The sequence below is a fragment of the Cryptomeria japonica genome, chromosome 4 (assembly GCF_030272615.1).
Source record: "Cryptomeria japonica chromosome 4, Sugi_1.0, whole genome shotgun sequence".
NCBI classification, from domain to species: domain Eukaryota; kingdom Viridiplantae; phylum Streptophyta; class Pinopsida; order Cupressales; family Cupressaceae; genus Cryptomeria; species Cryptomeria japonica.
The window spans coordinates 143,438,805-143,456,027 of NC_081408.1; positions in this window are offsets into that span (position 1 = coordinate 143,438,805).

The following is a 17,223-nucleotide window of genomic DNA, read 5'->3' on the forward strand; positions in this document are numbered from 1 at the left end:
GAGGCAAAGGATTGTTCTTTGGATTGTGTGTTCAAAAATGACGCCTCCTTGTTATGAGGAACAATGACTTCTTGAGCCATTTTTAGATTGCTGCAATATTGGAATGGATTTAAATCTGCAGATATTGTGATTTTTTGTCCATCATAGGGAAATTCGACACACTGATGATAGGTTGATGGGATAGCTTGCAAGTCATGTATTCATGGTCTCCCCAGGAGTATATTATATGATAAGTCCAAATCCAAAACTTGGCATGCTGTGTTTTTTCTATAAAGGTCCTACTTTGATGGGTAGTATCACAATTCCCTTGGAGGAATGTTCTTCTTCGTCATAGGCTTTTATGGTGATCTTTTTGCGGGGATCAACAGCATCTTCTGAATATCCTAAGGCACGAACAAGACTCATTGAACAAATATTTAGGCTAGCTCCACCATGTATTAGAACACATTTAACTCGTGTTTTGTGAATGAGGACCTCAATATGCAAAGGAGCGTTGTGGGGGTGTTGCAAGGACATGTCATCTTCTTCGGTAAATGATAAGCAGTGAGGAGTTGTGAGGTGTCCCGCCATGGTTTGGAATTGATCTATATCAAGATCTTTGGACACTGTGGTATCTACTAATGCTCGTTCAAGAATCTCTTTGTGTGCAGGTGATAGTTTTAAAAGTTCTAAGATGGATATTTGTGCGAGTGTTTTTTGTAATTGATCCATTAGATTGTATTGTTTAGTAGTGGATGATGTGTTTGTTGTAGGACCCGACAAAACCACTTTGGCTTTACTTTGTGTGATAACATGAGCAGGTTCATGATGTTGTTGCTCTTTAACCACGATTACCTTTACCACATTGTCATATGCATGAGCATAGTTTACCTTTGCTTTACCTTTACCGTTCTGCCCTATTGATGATTCACCCTTCTCATAATTAGGAAGTGGAGTTTTCAAAGGTGTCAGAGATTCATTTGTTGTATGTCCATCCACAGTTATTATTCCATTATCAATCAAATATTGGATGACATGTTTTAATCATTGACAAGCATCTATTTGGTGTCCTTTGTTTCGATGGAAATCGCAGTAATGGTTGTCATTCCACCAAGCAGGTTTCACCTTGGGTTCAAAGTTTCTTTCTTCTAGTAACGTAATCAATTTGTTTGTGATGAGTGTTTTTAATGCAGACCCAAGGGGTTCACCAATGTTTGTAAATTGTCTTCGAAAGAAATTTTTGATAGTTGCTTTTTGGTGATTGTTGTTTTGTTGAGCTACTACTGAGTGATTGGATAAGTTGAAACTCGGTTGCTTTCGTTTTAGATTGTTGTTATCCACTATCCCATCATTGATGACATTACGATTTCTATTCCAAAATTTGGTTTTATCATTGTGATTATTGTTGTTAGTGTTGTTAGGAGGGTGAACTCCTCCTTTGAATATTTTCAACTCACCTTTCTTTGTCATGGCTTCTTCCATTCTGATTCCATTATCAATCATTTTTGCAAAACTTTGATTTCCTTGCATTTTTTAGTAATAACTCATTTGATCATTTAAGTTATCTATGAAATGTCCAATTTTTCATACTCTAGCACTGTACGAGGATACCTCGAAGCTAACCACTTCCACTGTTGTAAGAATGTCATGCAGGGTTCTCCACTTTTTTGTTTTGTGTTACACAGGTCTAGCATTGTTATTTCGTGTTGGATGTTATAAGAATATTGGGATACAAACTTATCCACCAACTCTGAAAATGATCTGATTCCTGGTGGAAGTTTTGAGAACCATTCCATGGCTAATCCAGTTAAGCTTTTTCGAAATAGTCTCATTAAGTATGTATCTTCATGTGCAAACTCCATGCTCATTGTGCAAAATTCTCTTATGTGATCTTGAGGGTCAGTGCTTCCGTCATATTTTTCGTACCTCGGAGTCTCGAAACCTATAGGAAAAGGTATCATGTTGAGGTTTCTATCAAACGGATAAGGACATATTTCTTGAAGCGAGTATCGTTTAACATTTCCTCTTTGCATATCTTGGATTTGTGTTTGCAATGTTTGTAGTTATTGTGTGAGAGTCATGATAGGATTATCAACATGATTTGTTCTTGTATGACCATGATTTTGCATTCTAGGAATATATTGATCTCTTCTTGTATCATCTCTATCCCTTCTTGTATCTTCATTGGATTGAGTGTTATTTAGAATTTCTACTTCCTCCCTTGTGGGAATGTAAGTTTCCTCATTGTTTCTGGTGTTGCTAGGAATTGACACGTTATTAATTTTGAAACCAAAGATGTTCTCATATTGTTTGTCATTAGGAGGAGCACCACTTTTCTTTTGTTTCAATTTGTTTACATCAAAGTCTTGGGGGAGTGTAGCACTAGATTTGGCTAACATTAGGAGATATTTTTATTTTTCTCCCTCCAATAATTTCTTCATAAATTTGTCGAATTGAGGATCTTTCTTGATGTCTCTGATATTTTGTTCTGTTATTTCCTCTTCACCTTGTATTTCATCTTCAACTTGTATTTCATCTTCGTGCTCCATGGTTTTATAGTCTTTAGTTATCTCAAACATTTCTATTTCTGTTTCCACAATTTTCTGTCTCTGAGCCCTGATTAGAGCAGGTATACACGTGTTTTGAATGTTTTCTGGGGTTTAAATATTGAGTAATGTGTCGTTATAAGTGATCAATTGTTGAGGTGAAAGTTTTAGATGTACAGACACGAAATGATCTTTTCAAGTATTTTCTTGTTTACAAGTTTTTCGATCTTAGTTTTTGGAGTGCAAATTTTGTGATTTTTGATATGACCCAGTTCAAATAGGAATGATATATCCTATGGTAAAGAATGAGGTTATTCTGATCAAGCGTTGTAGTTTCATGATTAAAGGATGATAGATCATGATGAGAAACTATGTTTGAATAATTAGTTTATCAAAGACAATGTGTTGTTGCACTTTAAGGTGTTTGATCTTTAACTTGTTTGAGGTGAATACTTGAGACTTTTTGTGCGTCTTGTTCTTGAATCTATTTTTGACAGAAGATAACTTGATTAAATGACCCAATAAGATGACCTACTCTCTATGTTTGACTGTTTGAGAAATGGGTTGTTTTTGTTTTTTGATTTTGATGTATTTTACCAGAAACACTGACAAAGTGACCAGGAACTCTGTTGTTTAGACCAGAAACGCTACTGTTTAGACCAGGAACTTTGCTATTTAGACTAAAAACATTGTTGTTTGGACTAGAAACTCTGACAAACTTACCAAAAACACTACTATACTGACCAAAAATGCTGACATACAGACCAAAAACGCTGACTGACAAACCAGGAACTCTGTTTTGCGATACAGTGACTCTAAAGTTCAAATAATGATATGTAGGTTTAGCAAATTGAGTGTTTTAACTTAGAAGATTACAATTTTGACCCAACTCTGTAATATGCTCAAACTTTGAGAGTTAATTTTGAAATATGAGAAATTTTACATTAACACCAAGAGAGCCGACCTTTGGATTGAAAATGCGACTATTTGGACCGAAGGTGTGACCGTTTGGACTGAAAGAGTTAATGTTTGACATGTGAATGCTAATGTTTGGACTAAAAGAGCAGCTGTTTGGACTGAAAAAGCTAATGTTTGGATTGTTAATGCGATAGTTTGGACTGTAGATGCGACTGTTTGGACTGTAGGTGCGACTGTTTGGATTAAAAGAGCTAATCTGCTGCAAAACTTGTGAATCTGAGAGTTTGAAGTTTGAGTTTTCAATTTTCGTTGTATTTTAATGGATGATATCTTGACTTGACTTACAAACACATAAATCAGATTATATTTTTGTTTCCAAGGTTTTTAACAATTAAAAACACATCAATCAGTCTATCCTAAGGAGATTGGCCAAGATTGAAAACCTTTGCTTACTGACTTAGGTACACACCCAATAGCTAATCAGAATATGGCCGCTGAGTCTCATGCAATGGATTCTCAATGCCATATTATCTAACACCAAATGCTAATGGGGGCACGATATGGCAAGTGTCTTGGGAGAGTTACTATCTCTCTTGCACAAAGATTATCACCTTTCGAAGGTGAATCGAGTAGCTTCTATTTTTATGGTTCTTAGTTAGGAATTCTATTTGAAATTACCCCTTGAAGTCATGCAAGCATGATTGAGACCTATATCCCGACAAGGTACCAAAACAAGTTGTAGTCATGTAAACATGATTGAGACCGCAAGGCCCTACAAAATGCCGAATAGTCTTTAGTTATCTCAACTTGTATTTCATCTTCGTGTTCCATGGTTTTATAGTCTTTAGTTATCTCAAAATGTTTCTATTTCTATTTCTGCAATTTTTCGTCTCTGAGCCCTGGTTAGAGCGGGCATACACGTGTTTTGAATGTTTTTCGGGGTTTAAATCTTGAGTAATGTGTCATTATAAGTGATTAATTGTTGAGGTGAAATTTGTATATGTATAGACATGAAATCATCTTTTCAAGTATTTTCTTGTTTACAAGTTTTTCGATCTTAGTTTTTGGAGTGCAAATTTTGTGATTTTTGATATGACCCAATTCAAATAGGAATGATATATCCTATGGTAGAGAATGAGGTTATTCTGATCAAGCGTTGTAGTTTCATGATTAAAGGATGATAGATCATGATGAGAAACTATGTTTGAATAATCAGTTTATCAAAGACAATGTGTTGTTGCACTTTAAGGTGTTTGATCTTTAACTTGTTTGAGGTGAATACTTGAGACTTTTTGTGCGTCTAGTTCTTGAATCTATTTTTCACAAAACATAACTTGATTAAATGACCCAATAAGATGACCTACTCTCTATGTTTGATTGTTTGAGAAATGGGTTGTTTTTGTTTTCTGATTTTGATGTATTTTACCAGAAACACTGACAAAATGACCAAGAACTCTGTTGTTTAGACCAGAAACGCTGCTGTTTAGACCAGGAGCTTTGCTATTTAGACCAAAAACATTGTTCTTTGGACTAGAAACTCTGACAAACTTACCAAAAACACTACTATACTGACCAAAAATGCTGACATACAGACCAAAAACGCTGACTGACAAACTAGGAACTCGGTTCCTCTATACAGTGACTCTAAAGTTCAAATAATGATATGTAGGTTTAGCAAATTGAGTGTTTTAACTTAGAAGATTACAATTTTGACCCAACTCTGTAATATGCTCAAAATTTGAGAGTTAATGTTGAAATATGAGAAATTTGACATTAACACCAAGAGAGCTGACCTTTGGATTGAAAATGTGACTGTTTGGACAGAAGGTGTGACCATTTGGACTAAAAGAGCTAATGTTTGAACTGTGAATGCTAATGTTTGGACTGAAAGAGCAACTGTTTGGACTGAAAAAGCTAATGTTTGGACTGTTAATGTGACTGTTTGGACTGTAGGTGTGACTGTTTGGACTGTAGATGTGACAGTTTGGATTGTAGGTGCGACTGTTTGGATTAAAAGAGCTAATCTGCAGCAAAACTTGTGAATTTGACAATTTGAAGTTTGAGTTTTCATTGTTTGTTGTATTTTAATGGATGATATCTTGACTTGACTTACAAACACAGAAATCAGATTATATTTTTGTTTCAAGGGTTTTTAACAATTAAAAACACATCGATCAGTCTATCCTAAGGAGATTGGCTGAGAATGAAAACCTTTGCTTGCTGACTTAGGTACACACCCAATAGCTAATCAGAATACAGCCGCTGAGTCTCACGCAATGGATTCTCAATGCCGTATTATCCGACTCCAAACGCTAATGGAGGCACGATATGGTGAGTGTCTTGGGAGAGTTACTATCTCTCTTGCACAAAGATTATCACCTTTTGGAGGTGAATCGAGTAGCTTCTATTTTTATGGTTCTTAGTTAGGAATTCTATTTGAAATTACCCCTTGAAGTCACACAAGCATGATTGAGACCTATAGCCCGACAAGGTACCAAAAAAAGTTGTAGTCACGTAAACGTGATTGAGACCGCGAGGTCCTACAAAATGCCCAATATGAGAGATCTCAAAGAGAAAACTCAAATAATCCCATCCTCTGAGACTTTAATCATCAGAGGCCTATTTATTATAGTGAGTTGGAATGCTCAAGTCCAGCTGTACTCACTTGGGTCATTCTCATAGGGTGATTACTTTTTCCCACTGTGAAAGGCCCGCTAAAGATATGCAATTGAAAGCAAAGGATGACTCTAGCTTTCTGATCACCTAAGAAAGGTGAGAGCATACTCGTCTATCATCAAGACACATAGGACATGTTTGTTCATTTCCATTGTAATTAGTCTATGTGCCTAATTTAAAAATATAATTGCAAAATCCCGCAGCTACAAACAAGGTGAGTAGTTTATATTGTATTCTTTGGCGGCGAAATAGTTTATAACTCTGGTCTTTCACAACGAAATAAGTACCTGCAAAACCAACAATCTACAAATTAGGTTCGGGAAAATGACAGTCCAGAAGCAGAAATGAGGAATGAAACATACAATATTTGCAAAATTAATAAAAAATTGAAAACACCATCAAATTGACCAAAAACGCCCTCCTATGTGTTGAGAACGCTGCTTTGCACACCAGAAACACTGTTCTGTAAACCAAAAATGTTGTTCTGCAAACTAGAAATGTTGTTAAGCAGATTGAAAACGCTGACAAATTTGCCAAAAATGCCACCGTTCATACCAAAAATGCTAAAGTACAGACTGAAAGCACTAAAGTACAGAAAAACATAAAAAAAGAGTTGAGGAATCTCCCATAAATGTCATTTGAGGTGTTAGAACGCCACAAAAGATGCCAAGAACGCAATTCGGGATCCCAAGAGAGCTAATCTGCACTCTGAAAGAGCTAATCAACCTGCAATGAAATTTCCTGCAAGCAAACTTGTTAAAGGTCGAAGGGGCTAGGCCCCATGGTGGGCGCCAATTAATGTGATGCTAAAAGTGTGGTTAGTATAAGAGGCATACACATATAATGAGACAATAAAAACATAATTGAAAAGCTTAATTGAAAAACTAAATCAAAGATGCAAACCATAAGCCTTCCTTGAAGTGTCCCATTTTCCTCTATTCTTGAGGACCTTGAAGGTGTTGGATTGAAGTGGCAACTCAAGAGTTGAGTAGCTATTTGATCATGATTGACTATGGAGATGACATGAAATGCATGATGTAAGAAACTAGATTAACATGCTATGATCAATTCCAAATCTAATTACTAGATAATCAAAATGCAAATTGCCTATAGTAATGATGGCTAAATTGATATGAGATGGGATGCTTATTGCTCCAAAATGAGGGGTATTTATAGGAATTCCAAGGCCAAAGTTGAGGTGGCAAGAATCGACAATCCAGATTTGATCTGAAGATATCAAGGGCCAAGATTGAGGAAGTTGGAGAAGTGGTTGGAAGAAGGGACACTTGTCATCTCTGTGGTGACAAGTGTCAAGGAGCCTTGCTCATGAGAGGGCAAGTGTCCAAGGGAGGAGACATGTGGCAAAAGTGCCATGTGTCTCAAGGAGAGAATATCCACACCATGAGAGGTTAGGATAAGGAGGTTAGAATGTGCAAGATAGGATAGGGTTAGTTAGACCCAAGATTAGATTGAATGGGTTAGGTTAGGGGATGATTAGGTTGGGTGGTTAAAGTTAAGAGCCATGTGCTCATTTGAATTTAGAAATACAAATAATTGAAAAGAAAGGTAATTAATCTCAACAAACTTGAGTTTGTTAATCTTAATTAGGGATTAGAAGAATTGATTAGTACGGGGAGACATTAATTAATTGAGAATTAATTAATCAAAGGGGGATGTGAGATGAACTATATAAATAAATCATTTATATTTATTTACTAGTAGATGAATAGAGAAATTAATTAAATTGCTTGTGAATTCAATTGATTGGGAAGGGGAATTAATCAAATAACTGCATATTTAATTAACTATCTTCAGACCATTTTTAGGTGTATACAATTAGCACTTCAGACCATATCCAAGGGTTTGTGGAACAAGAAAAATGTAATGAAGGGGGATAAATAAGGACTTGGTACATGTCCCAAAGCCTTAAGTGATATCAAAAACCTACAAATAGAAAAAATGCAGATTTTATCACAGTTAACCTATTTGAAGATATTTTATAAGGATTTCTAAGAATTTACAACATAAAATATATCAAGAATGTGGTTCTCATTGTTGGCAATAGGCCATGGACTTGCCCTTTCGATGTCCTTGATGCTAATCTATTGGTCACTTGGCAATAGATTGTTCTTTCTCATGTCATAAAGGCACTACCACTTGGAGGAAGTATGCTAATGGTGCTCACTTGACTATTATGGCTTTTGATTCTTCTTCTGATGATTCTTCACAATATGATGATGACTCTGTATAGGATGATATTGAGCTTACTACTATTAGTGTGGCCTCCTTAGGCCTATGGATCCTACTCTACCTCTTATTGTTGGTGTGGCCTTCTTTGGCCTTGTGCACCCAACCCTACCTATTTCTCTTGCTCGACTCTTGCCTTTGATGGAGGATGTTTCACCTAGTTGACACTTTTCTACCTGTGTTAATAGACTCCCCAATAGGATTTCCCCTCTTTCCCCCTAGTTCTAATGTTCCAAATGATAGTATTGCATGGACTCTTATGTTGGAATTGTTGATCTGAGTAAGTGGTGTTGGTAGTGTATGTATTCATTGATGTCGACACTGGTCACATCTACCAATATGCATTGTTAGCTAGTTTGGGATAGATATGGATGCAAAAATGAATGCTATTTATTCTAGTAGCATAATAGGAGTATCAAGATGTTGGAGGTATCAATTCAGATGACAATATGACTTGTGATGAGGTGACAATTCATTTTTTGGTGAAGTAATCTAGAGGTCTATCAATTGTTTGCATATCTTTTCGGAGCTCTTGACTTATCATGGTATGTGTTGGTTTATCATATGTTCTTGTTCAAGACACTTGAGTTGTGTTTACTTGTTGTAGACAATATTCTATGTTTATATAGTTGAAGAAAAAATGTCCAGGCATTGAGACTATGAGTTCACCTCTACTTGTGAGTTCACTTGTGTTTGTGGATCAATTCCTTGCTCCACATTTCTCTAAGATGCATCAAATTTTTGTGCGAATCTAGATTTCAGTTTGATGATGGATAATATTCATAATATCAATTACAATCAATTTTCTCATATACCAAATCAGTTATACTTGTTTGTTCCTCTTGTTTCAACTGGACAATTGTGTATGTAATGTCCCTCTAGGCCGACTAGGAAGAAGAAGGTATTGTGGAATATAATGTTGGTTTTATATTTAAATATACAGTGGATTATCTTTAAATCATTATAAAATTTATTGATAAATAATTTCATTGTATAAGTTTTCATTATATGATCAGATTGGAAAGAATTGTATGTTATTTTTAATCAAGAATGTATTTAGATGTATTAAAAGTTTCTACAAATTTATAATAATTTTAATTTCTTTGATCGATACAGAGATTACTGTGAATGCATTTATGACTGTCGGAGCTCTAAGATCTGGGAGGACATAATGAGAAAATGTTGAGAGGGCTCCTGGTCATTTTCAGGAAGTATTGATCGATAGCAATCTTTCTTTTAGCTTCCTAAGCATATGCATAAATAGCTAAGATCTTAATGTCTCCATCCTATCGTGCCTTTCAATGCGGTTTCCATTATGTGTAACACTGCTACTAAAATTCTATTTTCATTTATTAGTAGTGCGATGATATTAAGATACATGGCATAAAACCATCACGACATGTATCCAGTAGATACACAACCTTAATACATAGGTTCTATTTGCCTATATTCGCCTGAAAGAACCCATTCTAATACATGTGGGCAATTCGACGTAAGTTATAAGAAGCCGTGTGTAATCGGCTTGTCCTTCACTTAATAACACAAATTCTTAAATTATCAAAAGTTTGACTATGAAACCACATGGGATTTAATCCCGCAATACAATATGTTGTATAAATTAATTTTTAGCTATATTATTCATCTACACATGTCTATTCATATGTATAGATTCGTATATAGTATATACTTATGCTTATATGTATATTTCTTATACATAGTCGTTTTCATGTATACATTTATATGTAATTATAGATATATGCATATATCTATTGTTGGGACAATAAATTCAGCTACTTTAACCTCATCAGGAGTGGATGGTCCATTCCAAGGAACAACATAGACATTCTTAGTAATCTTCTAGTAATCTTCTCCAAGACATTTCAAATGCACCTCCATCTGTCTCTTCCACACAGTACAGTTGCTTCCATCAAACCTCAGACTATCCTTCTTGAAAAGAATACCTTGAGCTGCCATCTCGGATCTCCTTAAGCGATTAAGCTTCTATCGAAGGATCTAGCTCTGATATCAATTGTTAGCAGCAATCAAGAAGGAAGACTGAGAGGGGGGTGAATCGATCTTCATTGGATCACAACAAATTAAACTTCAAAACATAAACTGATAAACTGCAGCAACAAATAGACTACAGTAGATAGTGAAGATTCCAACCATATGAGCTTATTAGGATATGTTGATAGTTCTAGTAGAAAGATGGAAGTTTGAGAACAACATATTTCATTTGTCTACTATAGAGATGGTAGTGACATTAGAAGGCATGTAGTAGATCCTCAAGGTGTTGATTAGGACCTAATTATTGTATAGGTCATAACTAAATATGGTCATAACTTTGATATTTCTATTTGGGAGAGAAAAAATACTATATACAAGTATGGCCCTAAATTTTGATAGATATAGAGGGTTTGTGGTATAACTATCCTTTTTTATTATATCTCTTTTTTGTGGAATTATACCACTTGACAAGGGTTGATAAAAATTAAAGATCTTGTTTGTAACTTGTGTAGAAAATATGTGATAGGATAGGCCATAGTCTATATGGGGATCGTGAATATAACATCTTAATAGAGATTTACATGTTGTAAAATAGAAATGGATAGAAAATAAACCACACCAAACTATTATAGGTAAGGGTGTCGGAGAAAATTGTGGTGCTTCAACATATGAAGGATGGAATTTACATGGATTCTAGAAAGCCTTATGAGTTTGGGTGGTAGCTTATTACGTGTTGTTTAGTAATATAGGTGATGTAGATCTCTAGAAAAGTGTTTTGTATGAGTTATAGAGGGATGAAATCACTTAGTGGACATAGAGGGAGGGATAAGATTATTTTGACAATGTGTTACTTTTAATATGCTATGATAAGGTACTAGATTAGAAAATACACCTATTTCTTAGAGAGATATCAACCTAATAGTGTGTATAACTAGTTTGAGGTGAGATGAGATGTATTAAAAAATCAACACATTTTTACATGCCCAGCAAGGGATGTGGCATTATTGGAGTCTAAAATGTATTGGGGTATGGTAGAGTTGTGATGGCTAATGATGGATAGAGTGGAGTGGTATGGCTAGGTGAACATTATTAATGTAGGGGATATTACAAAATGTAAAGAGTAGAAGAGTGATTGAAGGATACAAAAAAATAATGGTATCATACATCGATTTAGGATTAACTTTGAGTGATTATGAGTGAGTTGAGTTGACATGAAGGTTGTAGAGGAGGATGATAAAAATAAATTATGGACAATGAATAGGAAGGAGAGAAGGTGGTAGGTGGATACTATAAGGAGTTGGGAGTGGGGAAAGTACATATAGATATGCTAAGGAGTATGATATATAGGATGGGAACTGTAGTTAGCTGATGGGAGTAGAAGGGAGTCGAAGAAATGGAAAGTGGGAGGAGTAGAAATACTTACAAATCAGACTCAATCTCATCAGGAATTAAGTATATAGGGAGAGGAAAAGACGAAGGGGGGGAGTAGGTATAGGTATGTGAATATCCTTAATGTTGCAATATTTTTCATAAATGATTTTATTCTTAGTACTTCTCTCTTCTACTATATCTTTAAAAAACTATATGGGAATAGTTTCCAACAATGTGATGGTTTTCTACTTAGAAATAAAAATATCAAGAAATAAATCTAACATTCCACAACTTATGAAAAACAAAAAAAAAGGGAAAACTATTATGGATAGACCACAAATACAAATGAAAATGGACACTGCTTACATTTGGAGAACATGAAATTAATGATATAAATGTTAGAGGCTATTAGAATTGTCAACTATGTCAATACTATGTAGGGTAATAGTTAAATTGCCTCTTTTTTCTTAGACTTTTTGTTATTTTTTTAATTTTTGTTGTTGTTTCTAAGATTGTGTTGGTTCTATATCCTATACAATCTCGTTCTACTAGAATTCAATAATTTTGTGATAAATTGGGGTTTGTTAAAAGCCCTTTTTACTTAATAAAAAAATAGGACTACCAAATAATGATCTTCATCATTTCTCTCATTTATTATTATGGCCTTTGAAGTTTTCAAATCTAATGATTATAAGGAATATAGGGAACTTAGGGTTCATGAACTAATAATATTTTATTAAAATTTGTATGGATAAGGAATTGGGATCTTGTTACAAATAAATGATAGTTATCCACTTCATATAAATATTGAAAGGCTCTTCTCTTTGTTGTAGTCAACTCAAGACAAATAAATATTAATATTTGTTCCCATTCTAAATCAAAATAGTAATTAGAAGCATCTAAAGCTTTGGTAATGAATGTAACCTAGAATCTACTAACAATGCAACTTTGACTTTCCATTAAACCACATAGGTCTATAAATCCCATGAATTATTGAGGCCCCTATAGATAGTAGGATATTTGTATGCTTTAAATGTGTGGAGTAGTGTATCCATTTTTCATCATTGACTTCCACTAGAAGTTGATTATAATAAGTATATTTGATATCTTAATAATCACATCACATAAAAACTATCTACTCTTGGCAAGGTTTAATTTTTTTTTATTTGGTTAGATATTAAATGATGGTTGTGATTTGATTCCATATATTTAAAAGTTAGTATCAAAATACATATTTACTCTTTTAAAAAATTAATTTATTTCACGTATTTAAATATTAATGGACACATTTTATTTGATTACATGCATTTGTAAGCAAATGCTACTCAAATTGTTTATTCATTGTTGAACTATTATTTTTCCACATGATTGTATATCATCAATGGTTGATTCGTCCAAGTTTTCCTTTCTTTGCATAGGCACTAGCCATTATTGAAAAAATATTACCAATAGAGCTCTCTAATAAGGGGATAATTTGATGGGGAATACCATCCTAAAACAAAATCCTTTAAGTTTCCATTCCAAACCCACTCAACAAGGAACATGTGGGAAATTATTTGTATCACATTCCAAGAGTACTAGCAATGAAATCTAATGTGGTCGATAGTTTCTTCTTCATTCTCACATAGAACACATATATTGACAAGTAAAAACTATGTCTTCTGAGCTTATCAACAATAAGGATTTTATCATGGTAGGCCATGTAATGCCCCGTCAGGAACCCTAAAGGAAAACAACACAACTAGGCAACTAGAGGGTGAAATAATATTTTTTAAAGATTAAGTGCACTAACTATAACCATTGCACATTTATCAACACAGTGGAAGTCTATCATAAGTTTTCCTAAGGGTAACTAATGAAGATTAATTTCATAGATTATATTAACACCATAGTTAATCCATTTAATTAGATAAATTGAATACTTAAGTTTAAAATTACACATACATCCAAATTTCACAATAAAGAAATAAAAGTATTCCAATGTATCCAATTTCCATAAACCATTTAAACATAAGATCAAAACAATAACATTCATTTCATTGACATAATAATATTACAATATCCATAAATACATGGCTTCCAATAATACCATTGGTTACAAAGATATAATATAAAGGTTACATAAAAATCTGATACAATGACCACAAGGTCTCAACTGAACAATGATCTCGAACAAGAGCTGGTACATAAACCACGATCCAAGAAACACTAGCGAAGCCTTTCCTCGCCTGAAGATACAATCCAGAACATCCGATGGGAAGTGGCACTACCACCTAACCATGTGATCCCGAAATGGAGCCACCCCACCGTGCTAGGAGATAGTAGAAAACCCTCAAGCAAGCAAAGTAAGACAAGTACAAAAGAACTACAAGACTCTGCAACCATCCATGTAACACAACTCACAAAACACTAGTGACTCTAAGAAGAGAGTGTCATCGCATAGCTTGATGGTTACCATGGTACAGCCTCCATATGTCCCGGATCCCATACTCAGGTTTCTCCTGGTAACCTCTTCCGAGCCTCCGATTCTAACTAAGTCTCATGTGGACCCTACCAATCCTTTCGTGAAGACAAGGTGGTAAGTTTGCCATTCCAAGCCTTCTCATAACATTATGAGCCCTGTACAAGCACTCACCTATGCACGAGGTACATTTATCTTAATTAATTTTTAATCTACCCACCCCCTAATCAATTATTAGGTTATCACTTTTTAACTAACTTTCGACGGGTTATCCTATCATCCACTTCGGGAATGACCCCCACTCAAAAGCCACTCTCTCTCCTAGGACACTAACAAGAAATTTTTCTCTCTACGAGAACTCTATGGCGAAACAGGCAACCATAAACAATCCTGACAAGCACAGGTGAAGGATACACAAATACCAACCCAAGATTGACCATTCAGACAAAAACACACAATGGCTCATATCAAATAGGTTATACAACAACACTTGGTCTAGGAGAAATAAAACTTGATTGAGAACACAATATACACAAGATCCTATTACAAGCAATCTTTCCTTAAAAACAGCCAAAGCATAAATAACATGCAATTTACAAATTTCTAGATAACAAGAATTTAGCACTATTTAATACATAAACTTGTCATTTGTCCAATAAGTAATACAAATTTACATATGTATTAATCTCCGAATGTATTTCCAATATGTATATCAAATTTAAAATTATAAAAATTACTAAATTCTAAATTCTTTATTCAAAAAAAATAAATATTTAAATTGACAAATAAAAATTAAACAACTATATATATATATATTAACACATTAACATTATAATATTATTTATTTATTAATTTATTTATTTATTTCTTTATTTTAAAAAAAATAACAATTAAAATAATAAATACAATTTAAAAACTAAAAATAACATTAAACACTAACAACACTACCCTAAGGCAGCGTTGCTGCCATATGGCAGTCAATGCTACCCTTGGGAAGCACTGCTACCCTATGGCAGCACACGCTACCTATGGGTAGTGCTGCTGCCCTAAGGCAACAGCCACTACCCTTGGGTAGCGTTGTTGCCCTATGGCAGCAGCGACTACCATGGGTAGTGTGCGTGCGCGTGCGTAGAGGCAATGCCTCCCCACTAAATTAGTAATTTATTAATTTTATTTTATTTTTAATTTTTGACTTAAATTTTCTTTTATAACCACAAAAAAAAAAAAAAAATTGTTTATCAAAATTGTTTCAACAGCATAAACATAAATGCCCAAATTCAATAAAATTCTTTTACAGAATTTTATTCAAACATTTTTTTTAAAAAATTAGATACTCATAAATTTAATTCAAAATTAAATTTATTCCTTAAGTGATCAACAATTCCCACATAGGTACCATTATTTGAAAAACTATCAAAACAAATCAGACAAGAGAGGATAATTTTCTCAGGTAAATACCCTTTCTCCTAAATCGTGCAACTTCCATGCACCATAAAAACTTGACAAATTTTCTATAATAATTTTCCTAATTTTACCAAAATTACATTCTTCCCATAAACAAGAAATACACATCAGGCATGAATTTTCAAACAAAACTCGAATTCACCAGAAGAGGGTTTGTATTTAAAAATAACTTTACACACACACATCAATCAGAGAAGAATAGAAATATTTACTAAAAACCCACAACTAAGAATTCATCCAACCTGGTATAGCTTTCCTGGAAGAAATCTGTAGAAGAACCCTTAATCCCTTCAATAACTTCCAATAAATTCCTTCACCTAAATTCTTGACCTGTTCTTGTGTGTCCCTGTCTATCCTAAAATAAAGACCTAACCCCTATTTAAACTAAAATTCTAGGTTCAATAGCTTTTTCACAAAAAACCTAAATTTAGAATAATAGTAATTTTTATTTTATTTTCTAAACTTATCACATGCAATAATTAAAAAAAAAACATTATTCTTTCTTTTCTTTTCTCATGCACATTAATTAATTATTTAAATAAAGAATTAAAACAATATTTTAATTCTAATTATTCATTTATTTAATTATAATTTTAGAAAATACTAAATACAATTAATCTAATTTTTATTTTTATTTTTAAAATATATATATTTCTAATACCATGCAGCTTAATTTAATAATTTCTTTAATTAACCAAATTTATAATCTCAATGCATAAACAATACAATAATGAGACAATTTCATAAACTTAATTAATTAATTAATTAAATCCACTAAAACACTCAAATTAAACAAATCTCAAGCAATTTCCCATAAAAGATAAAATGACAAAATACAAAGACCGAACTAACTGACAAGATGACCAACTGACAACACTCATACGAGTGTAACTGAGTAACATAGGGTCAACTACTATCTCCTCCACTTCCATCAGAAAATATAAGGCACGCTCAGACCTGTGAAGCCAGGTGGAGATGATACCCCGTACCTACCCGGTACTTGTACCTGCAATATCCTACATCACCAAACCACACATGCATATATATATATATATAATATAGAAAACACGGCATACACACCGCTGAAGGAGAATCGCGACGCTCCCTATCTCACCGAAATAAGTGAAGGAAAATCGTCCCGTTGCATCCAATACACTCGCAAACACACAACATATAATTCCACATTGGATAAATAAAGTAAAATGTCAGTACATAGCAATAATACATAAAATGCCATAAATCACAAGTACTAAAATACTGCAAATAAATTATACATCTCATCTCCAAATAAAGCATAATGTCATAAAAATTTGAATAACATATCATGGTAATGTATCCACTGAAAAACAACCAATAATAAAATATGAGTCTAATGAGTTCAAACTAGTAGGGGTACTACAGGCCATCCACCAAAAACAAAACACCATTTAAAATGAAGGGAAGCGGAAGAAGTTGCCAACTCAAACCTATAACAAATCTAGTACTTTCCATCTTCAAAGGAGACCAAGATCAACCTTTCTAAAGTATATAACCTAAAGAACTTGAAGTTGATAG